The sequence below is a fragment of the Hypanus sabinus genome, chromosome 7 (genome assembly GCF_030144855.1).
Source record: "Hypanus sabinus isolate sHypSab1 chromosome 7, sHypSab1.hap1, whole genome shotgun sequence".
Classification (NCBI taxonomy): Eukaryota; Metazoa; Chordata; class Chondrichthyes; order Myliobatiformes; family Dasyatidae; genus Hypanus; species Hypanus sabinus.
In genome coordinates, this window is record NC_082712.1 from 176,076,012 (window position 1) to 176,093,703 (window position 17,692).

General features: G+C 43.6%; 1 protein-coding gene across 10 annotated transcripts in view; it reads left to right on the top strand.

Moving 5' to 3' along the window:
* Positions 1–3,769: 3,769 nt before the first annotated feature.
* Positions 3,770–17,692, top strand: part of LOC132397417 (liprin-beta-2-like) — a 215,843-nt gene continuing 201,920 nt past the window's right edge. For all 10 annotated transcript variants that reach the window (XM_059976158.1, XM_059976160.1, XM_059976163.1 and 7 more), the window contains exon 1: positions 3,770–3,903. The gene's annotated coding sequence lies outside the window, so the exon portion shown is untranslated. The remainder of the gene's footprint in view (positions 3,904–17,692) is intronic.

Here is a 17,692-nt window from a genome sequence, read left to right on the forward strand (position 1 = left end):
AGAGTTTAAGAGAAGGCTAGCTAAACATATGTAGGAGCGAGTGATGGGGGATTGGAAAGGGAAGCTGGACATAGGTGCAAAGCTGAAACATTAGTGTGGTCTATGAGGTGGCAGTGGACCATGGAATAAAGGAAAGGAGGTGGGGAGCTGGAGAGAGGTGATGTGTAGGTCATGAGGGTAGGTAAGGCGGAGAAGGGAAGAGAGGACAGAACCCTTCATCAGGATTGGAAATGAAGTGGGAAGATGCCAGAATGTGGGGAGAGGGGAAAGAGTGAAAGATTTAAAATTCTTCAAGGTAGGCACACTTCAAAGAGAATTCACAGCGGAACAGCCAATCATAAACACAAGAGATTCTGCAGATGCCAGAAATCCAGAGTAACACACACAAAATGCTGGAGGAACTCAGCAGATCAGGCAGCATCTGTGGAAATGAATAAACAGTCGACATTTCAAGTCGAATCTCTTCATCTGTACTGGAGAGGAAGTGGGCAGAAAGAGAGAATCAATTACAATATAAAGCTTGGAGTTATGGACAATCCAGAATGGGTTTCCCAATCAGAATCAGATTTATTGTTACTGCCAAATGTTGTGAAATGTGTTGTCTTGTGGCAACAGTACAGTGCCATACATAAAATATATTATAAATTACAAGAAAACAATACATCAGTAGTACAAAAGAGAAATAGTTATGCAATGTTCATTGGATCATGGACCGTTCAGAAGTGGAGAAAGATAAAGATCAGCTTTATTTGCCGTACGTGCATCAAAACATCGAAACACACAGAGAAATATGTTGCTTGCATCAATGACCAGTATGGTCTGCAGTGGTGTTGGGGACAGTTTGTAAATGTTGACATGCTTCTGGCACCAATATAGCATGCCCACAGCTTACCCTTTGGGGGTAAACCCACGCGGTCACAGGGAGGATATATAAACCCCTTTCAGCAGTTGTGCTGTGCCAGCATGCTGAGCTCATCAGGATTGGAATGACAGAGGAAAGAAGCTGGAATAAAAGGTTGGGAAAGTGTGGGAACACAAGCTGGAGGCTGATAGATGGATCCAGGTGAGAGGATGGAGGTATGGTAAGTTGGTGTGTGGGGGAACCATTTATTTCCTTCTTTTGTCATTTTTTTTTGCCAAATATAGGAAAATGTAACAGAGGAAAGTGCCCTTCAGTCCACAAAGATTAAATATGTAAAACCTGTCCCAACGGCAGTAGCTTTAGGACAGTAGTGAGGAGGATGAGAGGAGACTTGTCAACTGTATTTAAGATGATATGAGGCATGGACAGAGTGGCTAGCCAGAGACTTGTCTGCTCTTATGTGTTATGGTCTTATGGACTTTTTCACAGGGGGGAAATGGATACTAGAAGGGGGCAATCTTTTAAGGTGAGCACAAAAGAATCTACAGATGCTGGAAATCCAGAGCAACACACACAAAATGCAGGAGGAACTTAGTAGGTCAGACAGGATCTATGGAAAAGAATAAACAGTCAATGTTTCAGCCTGAGACCCTTATCAGGACCAGGGAAGAAGACAGAATAAGAAGGTGAATTTGTATGATCTCATTGAATGATCTCAGCTGCTTCTACTCCTCATGTTCTTTGAGATACCTGATTTGGAGAACAGGTTTTGTAGATCTCAAGGTTGTTGTGCAAGGAGAGAGGGTGCACAACTTAGAACTATCCCAGAAGGCCTGCAGCACTGAATGAAGACTTTCAGCCTATTTTCAGTCTATCAACTTTACACCTGGATAACTCCCTTGTTTTACCCTTTCGCTAGCTTTCTACAACTTAGAAATGTCTGCACAACTTTCTCTTAAAAGCATAATGCAACACACCCCTCCCCATCCAAAAGGATGATAAAACACAAGAGATTCTGCAGACACTGGAAATCCTGAGTAACACACACAAAATACTGGAGGAACTCAGCAAGCCAGGCAGCTTCTATGAAAAGGATAATTCAGTTGACATTTTGGGTCAAAGCTTTTTAAGGTGGAATAATATAGAAGAGATACCAGTGGAAGTTTTTTTTCCCACACAAAGAGTGGTGGGTGCATGGAATGCACTGTCAGCCATGGTGGTAGAGGTGGATACATTAGGGACGTACAGGTTCTGCCCCAGTAGACTGGGTGAGTAAGAGGAGTGTGTTTTATTGATGTGGAGTGTTGATACCACCACATTTTGCTGATTATTTCCAATATTTTCAACAAACCAACACAGGAGAATCAAAATCAGGTTTATTATCACGGACATACATTGTGACATTTGTTGTTTTGCAGGAGAATGTTGTAATGCATTAAAATGAATGTAAGTTACAGTAAGAAATAAATGGTGCAACAACAGAGCAAACAGTTGATGGACATTCAGAAACCTGATAACAGAGAGGAGGAAAATCTTACAAAAAGTAATGGATACAGCCCAGTCCATCACAGGCAAAGACTTCCCAGCATTGAATACATCTACATGAAACACTATTGCAGGAAATCTATCATCAAGGACCCCCCACTGCCCAGGACATACTCTTTTTTCACTGCTGCCTTCAGGAAGAAGAGCTTCAGAACTCACACCACCAGGTTGCTACCTGCCAGGGTCTTGAACCAAAGGGGATAACTTCACTTGTCCTATCATCGAACTGTTCCCACAACCCATGGACTCACTTTCAAGGACGCTTCATCTCATGCTCTTGATATTTTTTGCTTATTTATTTAGTATTATTGTTCTGTTGTTTTGCATTTGCAGTTGTTGTCCTCTGCACTCTGGTTGGACATACTAGTTGGGTGGTCTTTCATTGATTCTGTTATGGTTATTATACTGTTGTGGATTTAATCATGCGTGCCTGCAAGAAAGTGAATTCCAGGGTTGTATGTGGCATATATGTACAATAATAAATCTACTTTGAACTTTGAGGAAAATGTCCCTGAATCAATGAGTATGTGTCTTCAGGCTCCTGTAACTCGTCCCTGATAGTAGTAATGAGAAGAGGGTATATCCTGGATGGTGTCATGATCCTTCTTGAGGCATCTCCTTTTGAAGATGTCCTCGATGGTGGGGAGGATTGTGCCTGTGGTGGAGTTGATAGGCTTTACAACTCTCTGCAGCCTCTTTTGATCCTTGTACCTATCAGCAGGTGATTCATCCAGTCAGATTGAAAAATAGTGAGGTTTATAGGTTCATAGTTCAGAATCTGATGACAGAGGGGAAGAAGTTGTTCCTGAAATGTCCAGTGTGTGTATTTCAGGTTCCTGTATAACTCCTTCTTGATGGTAGTAGCGAGAAGAAAGAATGTCAGCGACTGAGCCAGTCAGAAGCTCTCCTGGCTACACACGTACAAATTTGGTAGTCTTTTTATATGAAGAAAATATTACTTCCAGGAATAAACAATGTAAAAGCTTTTTCATTGTTACATAGTCAATGCATTAAGTAATAGTTTATTGTTTTTTAATTGCCACTCAGGTATCCCCCTCCCCCGAGGGCGGTACACTACTACACCGAGCTGGGCCCCTCCCTGTCCAGTGGTCCCTCTCCAGAACTACCAAGAGTCTGCTCCCCACATCCCACTCACAGGTCTCGCACGCCGGTTGCGTTCTTTCATTGATTATTGGATTTATTGAGAATGACCGCAAGAAAATGAATCTCAGGATGGTATGTGGTGATAATAAATTTACGTTGAATTTCGAGAACCCTTCCCTCTCGCAGAAAGGCACCGCCCCCTTCACTCGGGGCGGGTCCTGCGGCTTGCACGCCTCTCACTGGACACTCAGGGGCGGAGTGTCGGAGGAAGGGTGAATAAACCGGGGGCAGGCGGTGAGCAGCCGCTCTCCTTGCCCTCTGGGACCGCACAGACAACTTTCTGCAGAGGGTTCAGCGTCTCTGCAACATTGGCAGAGAGCGGCCAGCTACAGGTGAGAATCCTTTACTGTTTAGTCACAAATCTCCAAGGAAAGGCGCCCGAAGGGAGTTTGTACCTCCCCCCGTCTGTTACCAATTTGTGTTATGTTACAGTTAATGGTATAATCTTTGGCGCTATTAACTTTTCTATCTGTCAATGTCATGGAAATTCAGTGATCTACTCATGAAAATTCAAATTAGCTGACTTGGAAATTACTTGTATCTCTCGCGTAAATCTTGAGGTTTTTATTAAACAGAAAAAAAAAGTTTTTCTACAAACTGCAATTTTTTCATGTAATTAATAAATGGGTCCCAGAGATTCTTTCCTGTATAAACCATTAGCAACCCTCCATCCGCTCTCCGCTTTCCCCAATTCACACCCAGCTGCAAGGTTTGCTGTGTCCAATATTTTTATTCAGGAAACATTCCTCCCTCCCTTCCCTTTTTTTTAAAGCAACTGTCTGCCCCAAAGGCACACAGACTCCTTGTTAAAATGCGCAGTGGGGAACGAGAGAGAACTGTGAGGAAAATCGGATTTCCCTGCAAAGTCAGCAGTTTGCATTGGATTGCTGACTGCCGTGCCGGGTTGGAAAGGGAACTCGAATGTAAAGCCGAGGGTTCTGGCTATGTTCCTTTGACTGGCCGGATGGGGAGGGAGGGAGGGAGGGCAGCCCTTTCGAGAATCCTCTCCAAGTGTTTGTGTGTGGACCATCCACAGCGATGGTTGGAAATAAGTTACAGAGGGAAAACCGGGTTATTCTACGGGCTAGCATGGAGTTGACGGGCCGGGTCTCCTCCTCGCCCCACATTGTACGGAACTGTGTACATTAGTGGGTCCACCTCGTACCGATGAAGGGGGCTGCTCTTCACGCCGTTGCTGGATCACACAGACACACATTCAGGAGTGACAGACAGAGGGAGATATTGAAGGGAAGCTTGCCCGTCCACTCTCCACTCCAGAATTATTTTGGAGGTCCGCTCTCTGCGTATGGGCCAAGTGGCCTAACTATCTTGTGGGTGTTCTGAGAGGATAGTTACTTGCCAGGCCCCGCCTGAGATGCGGCGTTGCCATCATTAAAGTGCCGGTTGCAAACTCTGACATTAATGTGCATAGTCTGCCTTTCATAATTTAAAACAGTATGAATAATTGAAACAGTCTCCAGGGTCAGGGGGAATTATATTAACTGAATTAGTCCCCCCTCTCTCCATCCTCTGTCGCTGATGTCCTTGGACATTTCTTGATATCACACCGGGTGGAATGACCTCGGGGGACGGCTGCGTAACTGTCCCCCTCCAGAGGGGGTCTGGGCTTCAGTGGCCGCAGCCGATCACGTATGTGGTGAATAGAACGCTTTCTGGTGCGCCGAGGATTCTGGGCAATCCATTCGCCATCTTAGAATGGAATATTAAGCATGAGATCATGGACACTTTCAACTGTGAGGTCATGTGATAAAAATGTTCCGGAAGGTGTTGCAGCAAAGCTGCTTTAGAATTTGTCAACTTAGATTCAATGAAGGAGTTTATACTGTTAAGCACCACATACTTTGTCAATAATTTGGTATACTATTGTTCAGGTACAGAGGTACAGTGAGAAACATTGTTTTGGATGCCTTCCATACAATATATTGAGGTAGAGTGATAGAACTTCACAGCCACGGTGAGATAGTTTAACGCGATGCTGCTGCAGTTCAAGATGTTCTGGAGTTCAGAGTTCCTTTCCAGCACCATCTGTAAGAAGTTTGTTATGTTTTCCTGTGACAGTGTGGATTGGGCCTAACAAATTTCCCGACGCATGCCCAAGATATCCAACATCTGCAGAATCTCATGTCTATGCTTAGCCAAGACCTTATTGAATATGGAACAGGTTCAAGGGGCCTGTTGTCATTTGTTGTATATTCCCTTAGCTTATTGTGTTCTCGAGCATATCAGCTCATACTCCAGACAGAATTCCAGAAGAGGTTTCCATTAAATCATTCTGTTTTGCAATTCTCCTGTCAGCATGCAATCCCACTACTCAGGGATTCTTTAAGCCACACAGAACAGAAATAGGCCCTTCAACCTGCTGCAGGCGGCACAGTAGCATAGCAGATAGCACGACGCCCATTACAACTCAGGGTATCAGAGTTCAGATTTCAATAGATAATAGGTGCAGGAGTAAGCCATTCGGCCCTTCTAGCCAGCACCACCATTCACTGTGATCATGACTGATCATACACAATCAGTACCCCATTCCTGCCCTCTCCCCATATCCCTTAACCCTGCTATCTATAAGAGTATCTAACTCTCTCTTGAATGCATCCAGAGACTTGGCCTCCACTGCCTTCTGGGGCAGAGCATCCCACATATCCACCACTCTCTGGGTGAAAAAGTTTTTCTGGATCTCAGTTCTAAATAGCCTACCCCTTATTCTTAAACTGTGGCCTCGAGTTCTGGACTCACCTATCAGCGGGAACATGCTTCCTGCCTCCAGTGTGTCCAATCCCTTAATAATTTTATAGGTCTCAATCAGATCCCCTCTCATCCTTCTAAATTCCAGTGTATACAAGCCCTGTCACTCCAATCTTTCAACATATGACAGTCCCGCCATTCCAGGAATTAACCTTGTGAACCTATGCTGCACTCCCTCAATAGCAAGAATGTCCTTTCTCAAATTTGGAGACCAAAACTGCACACAATACTCCAGGTGGGGTCTCACCAGGGCCCTGTGCAGCTGCAGAAGGACCTCTTTACTCCTATACTCAATTCCTCTTATTATAAAGGCCAGCATGCCATTAGCTTTCTTCACTGCCTGCTGTACCTGCATGCTTGCTTTCATTGACTGATGTACAAGAACACCTAGATCTCGTTGTACTTCCTCTTTTCCTAACTTGACTCCTTAGATAGTAATCTGCCTTCCTGTTCTTGCCACCAAAGTGGATAACCTCACATTTATCCACATTAAACTGCATCTGCCATACATTTGCCCACTCACCCAACCTGTCCGTCACCCTGCATTCTCATAACATCTTCCTGACATTTCACACTGCCAACCAGCTTTGTGTCATCAGCAAATTTGCTAATGTTACTTTTAATCCCTTCATCTAAATCATTAATGTATATTGTAAACAGCTGCGGTCCCAGCACCGAACCTTGCGGTACCCCACTGGTCACAGCCTGCCATTCCGAAAGGGACCCGTTAATCACTACTCTTTGTTTCCTGTCAGCCAGCCAATTTTCAATCCATGTCAGTACTCTGCCCCCAATACCATGTGCCCTAATTTTGCCCACTAATCTCCTATGTGGGACTTTATCAAAAGCTTTCTGGAAGTCCAGGTACACTACATTAACTGGCTCTCCCTTGTCCATTTTCATAGTTACATCCTCAAAAAAACTCCAGAAGATTAGTCAAGCATGATTTTTCCCTTCATAAATCCATGCTGACTCAGACTGATCCTTCTACTGCTATCCAAATGTGTCATAATTTCCTCTTTTATAATTGACTCCAGCATCTTTCCCACCACTGACATCAGGCTAACCGGTCTATAATTCCCTGTTTTCTCTCTCCCTCCTTTCTTGAAAAGTGGGACAACATTAGCCACCCTCCAATCAGCAGGAACTGTTCCTGAATCTATAGAACAACTCTGTATTTCAACTCTGACGTCCTCTGTAAGAAAGTTTGTACACGTGTACATGAATGTGTAGGTTTCCTCCAGATGCTCTGGTTTCCTCCCACAGTTCAAAGACGTATCATTTAGTAGGTTAATTGGTCATTGCTAGGGTTCCCAACCTGGGGTCCACAGAGTCCTTGCTTAATGGTATTGGTCCATGGCATGAAAAAGATTGGGAACCCCAGGTGGGTTGCTGGGTGGCATGGCTCTGTGTCCTGAAAGGGCCTGGTTATGCTGTGCTTCAAAATAAATAAACAAAACCAACTTGCTTCTGCTGACTGTGTTTTCCAGTGAGCTAGTCCCATCTGCCCATGTTTGGCCCGTAGCTCTTTAAACCTCTCCGCCCATATACTTATCGAGATGGCTTTTAAATATTGTTAATGTGTCCACTTTGAGCACTATTTCTGGCACCTCCTTCAGAATGTGTAGTACTGTCTGTGAAGCAGCTGCCCATGATGTCCCTTCTAAATCTCTTACTTCTGATCTTAAACCATTTCATTATTAGTACCACCTCCATGGGGAAAAAAGACTGTTGTCTACTTCACCCTGTCTATGCTTCTCATGCTTCATCAAATTTTAAAATAAATCTATTATCTAAGGGTGTAAACATCACCATATACTACCCTGAGATTCATATCTTGCAGGCATTTACCGGTAAATAAAAAATAATAGAATTGATGAAAAACTGTACTTGCCTATAAGGGGTAAGCTTTCAATGTGCAAAAGACAAATAGTACAAATAATAAATAAGGTTAATAAATGAGAACTTGTAGAGTCCTTGAAAGTGAGTCCATAGGTTGTGGAGTCAGCTTAGCGTTGATGTGAGTCATGTTATCCATGCCAGTTCAGGAGCCCAGTGACTGTAGGGTAATAACTGTTCCTGGATCTGGTGGTGTGGGTCTTGAGGCTCCTGTACCTTGGTGGTAGTAGTAAGAAGAGAGTGTGGCTTCTTCTCACTATCAGGTCACTTCTCCATCTCCTACATTCCAGGGGATAAAGTTCTAATGAACGTCACCTCTCCTTGTAACTTAGGCAACATCCTGGTAAATATATTCTGCACTCACTCAGGCTTAATAACATCTTTCTAATAGTAAGGTGACCATACTAAATTACTCAACTGCACTTTGCCTCTGGCTGTTTTCAAAGGAACTCCCTGGACCTTGTCCTGTGGATTTGGGAATTTTCACAACTCCAAGGTTCTGGATTTTGAAGTGTCCTCCATGTTGGTGGTAGGCTGGTTGGTTCCAGAGTCACAACCCCAGATCCTTGACCCTTCTTGCCCCTGTGCAGACTGTGCATAGTTCAGTTTCAGGCTACAGCATTGGACCGGCTCCCTACAAATGCTGGCGAAAGCCTCCAAGTCACGTGAGCTGGTCATTTCAGTGGTCTCTGTAAATTACCCTGTGTGTTATAAATGGTGGAGTTTGGGGATGGGGGAGATAATGGAAATATTGTAGTCAAAGATCACTACAGCATGTACACAGGCCTTTCAGCCCAACGAGTCTATGTCAGCCCACCCAGCTAGTCCCAATTCCTTCTGCACCTATCCAACTGCTTAAATGATTCTATTGTACCTGCCACAACCACTTCCCTGGCAGCTCATTCCATACGCTCACTACCCTCGGTGTGGTGCGTGGGGGGGAATAAATTGTCCTCTCGGATCCCCTTTAAATCTTCACAGCGGACTGTGCAGTAGCATAGTGGTTAGCATAACACTGTTACAACACCAATGATCAGTAATTGACATTCAATTCCATCCACTCTCTATAAGGACTTTGTTCATTCTCCCCTTGACCACATGGTTTTCCCCAGCTGCTCAGTTTCCTCCCACGTTCTAAAGACAGGCACGTTAGTAAATTAAGGGCATGTTATTTTGGTGTCAGAAACATGGCAACATGTGTGGGCTGTCCCAGCACATCTTTGACAGTTGATTATTGATGCTAACAACATATTTCACTGTATGTTTCAATCCTCTTGTAAGAGGGCAGCACATTGAATTGCAATGACTTCTATGTGGTCAACTAAAGGTGTTATTGTCCTTTTTAAACATTATTTACAATCGCAAGATCCCGCTGGGCATTGAGAACTTAAAGTAATGCAGGTCTTTCGGCATCAGCGAGTTGATCGTCGGTGGAGAAACCGAAGGAGCTGGACTTGGTGCGGATCGCGCTGCTGCCCGTCTCATGACCATGATTGTTCTTGGCAAATTTTTCTACAGATGGGATTTGCCATTGCCTTCTGGGCAGTGTCTTTACGAGATGAGTGACCCCAGCCATTATCAATGTTCTTCAGAGATTGTCTGCTTGGTGTCAGTGGTCGCATAACCAGGACTTGCGATGTGCACCGGCTGCTCATACGACCATCCACCACCTACCCTCTGTTCAGGGAGCTAAGCAGGTGCCAAACCTTGCCCAAAGGTGACCTGCAGGCTAGCGGAGGGAAGGAGCTCCTAACACCTTTGCCAGAGACATATCTCCACCCCCACCACCCAAAATTCTTAGATTAGACTTAAATTTGTTTCCTTTGCAGTTTAACAGTTATTTTTCACTTGAGTTATTTAGGTACAACTAACACTTTCTAGTGGTCATAATATAAATATGCAAGTTCAATATGTTTCCCCTAGTGGGTATATTGGTATGATTCTGAAAGCTTCTCTTGATACTGCCTTATTTGAATAAGAGCTATCTCATTGGTTGATTCCCATCTACAAATTTGAATGGAATTCTCCTTATCTATAGACATAACAGCTGGCCATGCGGCCAAAGTTAGTTCTTAGTATCTTAATTCCTTGTCTCTCTTTCTTCACAGACCCCTATCACTGTCCATTTCAATTTCTTAGTTCTATTCACACTTACTAAAATGATCGTGAAGCAACAAGTTTTGTGCCTCTTTCCCCTTCTTCAAAAAGAACCTTGGATTCAGAATTCAACAGACCAAAGTCTTGCTTGGTGCTGCCATGCGAGCCAGGTGGCGGCTAGCTGGTTTGGTGATGCCTTCGATATTATCACAGAGCACTCTGTGGTGGCACTGGTCTCCACTTTTATCCAGTCCTTTACCTCCTTTCCCACTGCCAGACATGATACTGCTTCACTCGGGTCACTGCGCAGTGTGTTATAGCTCCAGAGAGAGTATAGTGCAGGTAGACACACAAATGCAGGGGTCACAATAGGCTTCTTGGTGGAGATCCCAGCACAAGGGATGTGTTAGAATTTAACAAAGCTCTAATTATTTAGGAATTTATATTTGCCAATTTACCATCATTTGATCTAGGAGGAGACATCAACTTTGAGGAAATATTTTGGATTTTGGTAAATTGTAATGTTCAAGCATCTAATAGCAGAGAGTTAGAATCTCGACTTGGAACATCAGACAGTACAACACAGGAAAAGGCCCTTTGGCCCATAATTTTGTACCAATCACAAAGTTAGATTAAACTAATTCTCTTCTGCCTGTACATGATCCAACTCCCTCCATTCCCTGAAAGTTCAAGATTGTTTAATGTCATTTCCAGCATACAAGTGTACAGGGAAATGAAAAAACTGTTACTCCGGATCCAAAAGACACACAACACAAAAGTGCGCCCATCTGGTCAATGCTGAACTAGTTAAACTGCCTACTCCCATCATCCTGCACCCAGACCACAGCCCTCCATACCCCTACCATCCATGTACCTATCCAAACTTCTCTTAAATGTTGAAATTGAGCTCACATGCACCACTTGCGCTGGCAGCTTGTTCCACACTTTCACAGCTCTGCGTGAAGTTGCCCTTCATGTTTCCCTTAAACTTTTCGCCTTTCACCCTTAACCCATGATCTCTAGTTGTTCCACCCAGCTTCAGTGGCAAAAGCCTGTTTGCATTTACCTTATCTATACCCCTCATAATTTTGTATACATCTCTCAAATCTCCTCTCAATTTTCCACGTTCCAAAGAATAAAGTCCTAGCCTATTCAATCTTTCTATATAGTAAAGAACACAATGATAAACACCTTAAATATAAATACATAAAGATACCTTGTATACATTGATTGTAGGTACATAAAGTGACTTTGGGCAGAGGAGGGTCTGTACATAAGGAGTCTTTGTGCCTTCTAAGCTTTTACAAAGTACAGAGTGCAGTTAGTATGAAAGTACATGTACAGAATGTCACCACATGCAGCCCTGAGATTCATTTTCTTGCAGGCATACTCAATAAATCTATAATAGAATAATAGCCATTATATCTTCTGCCGGATGGGAGGGGGCAGGAGAAAGAATGGCCAGGGTTGGCGGGTCCTTGATGTTGGCCGCTTTCCCGAGGCTGCAGGAAGCGTAGGTGGAGCCCATGGAGGGGTGGCTGGTTTTCCTGGTAGCCTAGGCTGTGTTCACAACTCTCCGCAGTTTCCTGCAGTCTTTGGCACTTCAGGTCATTGACCCTGCATCCTGTACTTCTGTCGGCCTTGTCCACATCTGACAAAGAATGTTTCCCCTTCTTGGCAGTGATCCCAGCACAAGGGATGTGTTGCAATTTAACAAAGCGCCATTTGTTCAGGAATTAGTATTTGCCAATGTACAGAGTCATTTGATCTGGGAGGACACACTAACTTTGATGTGAAAATATTTTGGATTTTGATTAAATTTGTACATCACACCAAACGACCTGTTAGTCACAAATTAGTTAACTATGGGGTTTATAAGGGCAAGAAATGCTAGAAATCTAGAGGAGCTCGGGCAGCATCTAAAGAATAGAATAGAGTCGATGTTTCAGGCCGGGACCCTTCATCAGGAGGTCTTAACCTTAATCTTTATTACTTTCCATAGATGTTGCCTGATCTGCTGAGTTTCTCCAACATTGTGTTAAAATTGGGGTTAAATTGGGTTAATCTGATGTATACCACCTTGTTCTGCAATCTTTGACTTCACAAATTACATTTATAGCATCAAGTTGTACTTTTAATCCCCTTATACACGTAATCCTTTCAGACAGCACCAGAGGCCAGGTTTGATCAAGGATCAACTTTATTCGCAGTATGTATTTCCATGGATTAGGTATTTGCTGTGGTGTGTTAGTCAGGGTGCAACTTGTAACAAAAACAACATTCAACTATTATATAATAAATAAGATTAGAGGTTTAAGGATGGATATGGGGTAGAATGTGTATAAATACCAACTTGTATTTACAATGTAACAGCATTATAAAAAGCGGGTTAAAGTGTTTCTGGTGCAGTGACGGGTAATGGATGGGGGTGGGGTGCCTAACTAGAGTGGCTGATCAAATTAACAGCCTGGGAGAAGAAACTTTTAAGATGACATGAAGTTGTTTTGTTTTAAGACTCTTCACCACTTTCTAGAAGGGAGCTTTTGGAAAAGGCAGTTTGTAGGGTGGGGAGTGCCTGCAATGATTTTGCTGCCACTACTTTGTCCTGGACTCATACAAGTCCTGTGCTGATAGACTGCAGACAGTGATCTTTTCTGATGACCTGACAGCGACAGCTCACTGTAATTTTTGTATATTCTGAGAGGATGCTACACCAAACCACATAGTGATGACTGAAGTGAGGATGCTCTCTATGACGGCAGTGTAGAATTGCACCAGTATGTTCTAGGGACGGTAGAATTTTACCAAGTGAGAACCCAGGTGTCTGGGGCTGCGAAGGAGCTCCACTATCTGCATTACTGTACTCCTTCATGTTGTGTGCACCCTGCCCCACACCCATATCAAAATCCTTTCAATCACTGTTATCGATAAGGTCATGGGAGCAGAATTGGCCCATTCAGCAGATCAACTCTGCTTCACCATTCCTTTATGGCTAATTTATTTTCCCCCTCAACCCCATTCTCCTGCCTTTGCCCCATAACTGTCGAAGCCCTTACTAATCAAGAACCTATCAACCTTCACTTCAAATATACCCAATGACTTTCCCTCCTCAACCATTAATGGCAGTGAATTCCACAGATTTGCCACCCTCTTGGTAAAGAAATTCCTCCTCATCTCCATTCTAAGTGGAAGTCCCTCTATTTTGAGTATATGACCTCTGGATCTAGACTCTCCTACCGTAGGAAACCTCCTTGTAACCCCTGGGTTCTGTCAGCTACATAGGTCTAAGGAAGACGACGTCTGGCCCTGCCAAGCAGGTGAGATAGAGATGCGTGCCCACCCCAAACCCTCCTGTTTTTTTGTTTTTTGTGGATTTGTTACCCTGTTACAGATCGTACCACAAAATAACAGACAATATATCGCATACAATTAAACTATTTAGCTTTATAATTAATTTGACTACAGGGTTAGTGAAGAAAAACCAAAAAAAAGGGCCCATTTTAATGAAACAGTCTAATGTGCACAAGTTGGAGCTGACGGATTCCCCTTCACTGATTTTCCCCCTTTGATCTCCCCGGCCTTCGTTGAGCCATGGCCCTTCTCTCCATCTCCCGAACAAAAGACCCAGATCACCCTGGTGTCAGGCGAACAGCACAAAAACACACTCCCACCATTGGACGGCTCACATTCCAAAGCACCCGGAATCTCTAACCATAACACAAACACTGCTTCTGCGGAAAGACCATTACGTTAGCAATGAAACCTTTCCAAGGGTGTTACATCCTCTACACATGTACTCTACCTAGGCCTTTCAATATTTGACAGGTTTCAATGAGGTCCACATTTCCTAAACTCCATTGATGGCCCAGAGCCATCAAATGCTCCTCATACGTTAACTCTTTCATTCTGGAATCATTCTTGAGAACCTCCTGTGAATCCACTCCAATGACAACACGTCTTGTCTTAGACAAGGGGTCCAAACCTGCTCACAATACTCCAAGTGAGCCCTCACCAGTGCCTTAGAAAGTCTGAGCGTTATATCCTTGCTTTTGTAAAATAGAAAGATGTTGTTACATGTAGAGCAGCAGAAGATCTTCAAATTTTTTTTAGAAGTAGCAGGGCAGATCAGTAACTAGAACGGTGAGTTAGTAAATATGTAAATGACACTAAGGTCGGTAGTGTTGTGGATAGTGTAGAAGGTAGAATAGGATATTGATAGGTGGAGTCCAACCTAGAAAATTATGAAGTGATTCACTTTGCAAGGTCAAACTTGAAAGAAGAGTACAGGATTCTTAGCAGTGTGGAGGGACAGAGGAATCTTGAGAACCACATCCATTGATCTCTCTAAGTTGCTGCACAAGTTGAAAGGATGATTAAGAAGGTGTATGGTGTGTTGACCACCTTTAGTTGGGAGATTGGGTTGAAGACCACGAAGTAATATTACAGCTCTGGAAAACTCCGGTTATACAGCATTAGGAGTATTGTGGTCAATTCTTGTCACCTCCTTATAGAAAGGATGTGGAAGCTTTAGAGAGGGTGCAGAGGAAATTTTATCAGGATGCTGCAGGGATTGGTGTTGGGACTGTTTCTTTTTACATTGTATGTCAATGATTTGGATGGTGGAATTGATGGCTTTGTGGAGATAGGTGGAGGGGTAGGCAGTGTTGAGGCAGCAGAAGGACTTGGATTAGGAGAATGGGCAAGATGGAATAGTGTTGGGACGTGTATGGTCATGCACTTTGGTAAAAGGAATAAAAGAGTAGGCTGTTTTCTAAATGGAGGGTAAATTCAAAAGTCCAAGATGGAAAGGGACTTGGGAGTCCTTAAAGGCTAATTTGCAGGTTGAATTGTTAGTGAGGAAGACAAATGCAATGTTGGTATTAATTTTGAGAGGTCTAGAATATAAAAACAAGAATGTAATGCTGAGTCCTCATTTGGTCTACTGTGTGCAGTTTTGGGCCTCTTATTTAAGAAGTGATTGTGTTGACATTGGAGTGGGTTCAGAGGAAGTTCATGAAAATTATGCTGGGAATGAGAGGATCATTGAAACCTATTGAGTATTGAAAGGCCTCGATGGAGTTCTTTTGGAGAGGATGTCTCCTATAGTGGGAGAGTCTAGGAGTAGAGAGCATAGCCTCCGAGTAGAGGGATGCCCCATTTAGAACAGACATGAAGAGGAATTTCTTCAGCTAGAGAGTGTTGAATCTGTGGAATTCATTGACACAGGCAGCTGTGGAGGCCAAGTCATTGGGTGTACTTAAGGCAGAGGTTGATGGGTTTCTGATTAGTCAGGGTATGAAATGAATTGGGGAGAAGGCAGGAAAATGGGATTCAGAGGGATAATAAATCAGTCATAAAATGGCAGAGCAGACTAATTCTCCTATGTCTTATGGTCTTAGTAAAGAAAGCATGTCTTATGAAGATAGATTGAGAGAGCTGGGGCTTTTCTCTTTGGTGTGAAGGAGGATGAGAGGAGAATTGGTAGGGGTGTCGAAGACAATGTGTGTAATTAATAGGGTGGAGATGGTTGATAGGAGGGGGTGTAATTCTAAGCTGATTGGAGGTAAATATAGCTGTGATCTCAGAGGTAGGCCTTTTTATACAAGGTGTTAAGTGCCATTTAAGAGACCCTTAAATAGGCATATGGATGATAGAAAATGTAGGGTTGTGTAAGAGGGAAGGGTTAGATTGATCTTGGCGAAGGTTAAAAGGCCACCACAACACTGAGCTGAAGAGTCTGTACCATGCTATAACTTTCTGTGTTCCAATAAGGTTCTCGTAAAGGGCCATAGAATGTTTTCCTTTCTTAAGTGAAGCTCTGCATATACAAACAGGGAGGCAGCTACTGTGAGCTGTTGGGTCCGGGAGGGGTGTAATTACACTGGAGAGGGTGTGGAGAATGTTGTCCAGGCAACACACCAGATGCAGGGGGATCTCAGTGGGTCAGGTAGTATCTGGGCAGGGAAATGGATGGTCGTGATCTCAGGATGAGACCTCCGATGCTAAAAAATTTGATTGGTGTTATTTTCTGTGGTGCAGAGGATGCTGGAGGAAGTTTTGATTGGGGTGTATAATGCTATTATAGCACCAGCTGACCTGAGTTCAATTCCCGTAGGTGTCTGTAAACTTGCCCCTCACATTTTTGTTGAGTTTATACCTGCCCTCTGGTATTCAACATTTCAGTCCTGGGGGAAAAAATGCTGTCAGACTATCTATGCCTCTCATAATCTTATAAGCCTCTATCAAGTGTCCGTCACCCCAGAGAAAACAGCCCCTGTTTGTCTGACCTCTCTTTACAGCACATGCTCTTGAATATAGACAGCATCCACATCCTGGTAAGCCTTGGGGAAATTTTTTCACCTAGAAGAAAATGGGTGGAAAGAACGAGCTTCTGGGGAACATCACAATCAGGTTTGATATCACTGGTGTACATTGCGAAATTTGACTTTGTGGCAGCAGTACAATGCAAAACTTAATAGAAAAAGATGTGGGTGTGCATGCCCTAGGTAATGGGGATCCTTAATGATAGATGCCACCTTCTAGAGGCAACATCCTTGATGCCCTGGATGCTTCAGAGGCTGGTGCCCATAGTGGATCTGACTAAGTTTACAACTCTCTGCATCTTGCTTCGATCCTGTGCAGTAGCCACCACCCACCCCCACTCCCATAGTAGACAGTGATTCAGCCCAGTTGGAATGCACACCACAGCACATCTGTAGAAATTTGTGAGTGTCCTTGATGACGTACCAATTCCTCTCTGAGTACTAATGAAATATAGCCTCCTGCCTTTTTAGTTGTAATGATATGTTGATCCCAGGATAAATCCTCACGGTTGAAGCAGGTGTAATTACAACATTTATTATTTGGATGTGTATGCAGATAGGAAAGGTGTAGAGGGAGGTGCCCTGTACAGATAAATAGGACTTTAGTGGTGCTGCAGCAACATCCTGGCACTCAACGTCAGTAAGACGAAAGAGCCTAATTGTGGACTTCAGGAAGGAACACATACCAATCCTCATAGAGGGATCAGAAGTGGAGAGAGTGAGCAGTTTCAAGTTCCTGGTTGCCAAGATCTCTGAGACCTAACCTGGTCCCAACATACCATTGCCGCTATTTTTTTTTAAAAAGGCAAGACAGTGACTATTCTTCATTAGGAGTTTGAAGAGATTTGGCATGTCAACAAATACACTCAAAAACTTCTATAGTTGTACTGTGGAGAGCATTCCGATAGGCTGCATCACTGACTGGTATGGAGGGGCTACTACACAGGACCGAAAGAAGATGCAGAAGATTATAAATTTAGTCAGCTCCATCTTGGGTACTAGCCTTCAAAATACCCAGGACATCTTTGGGGAGCGG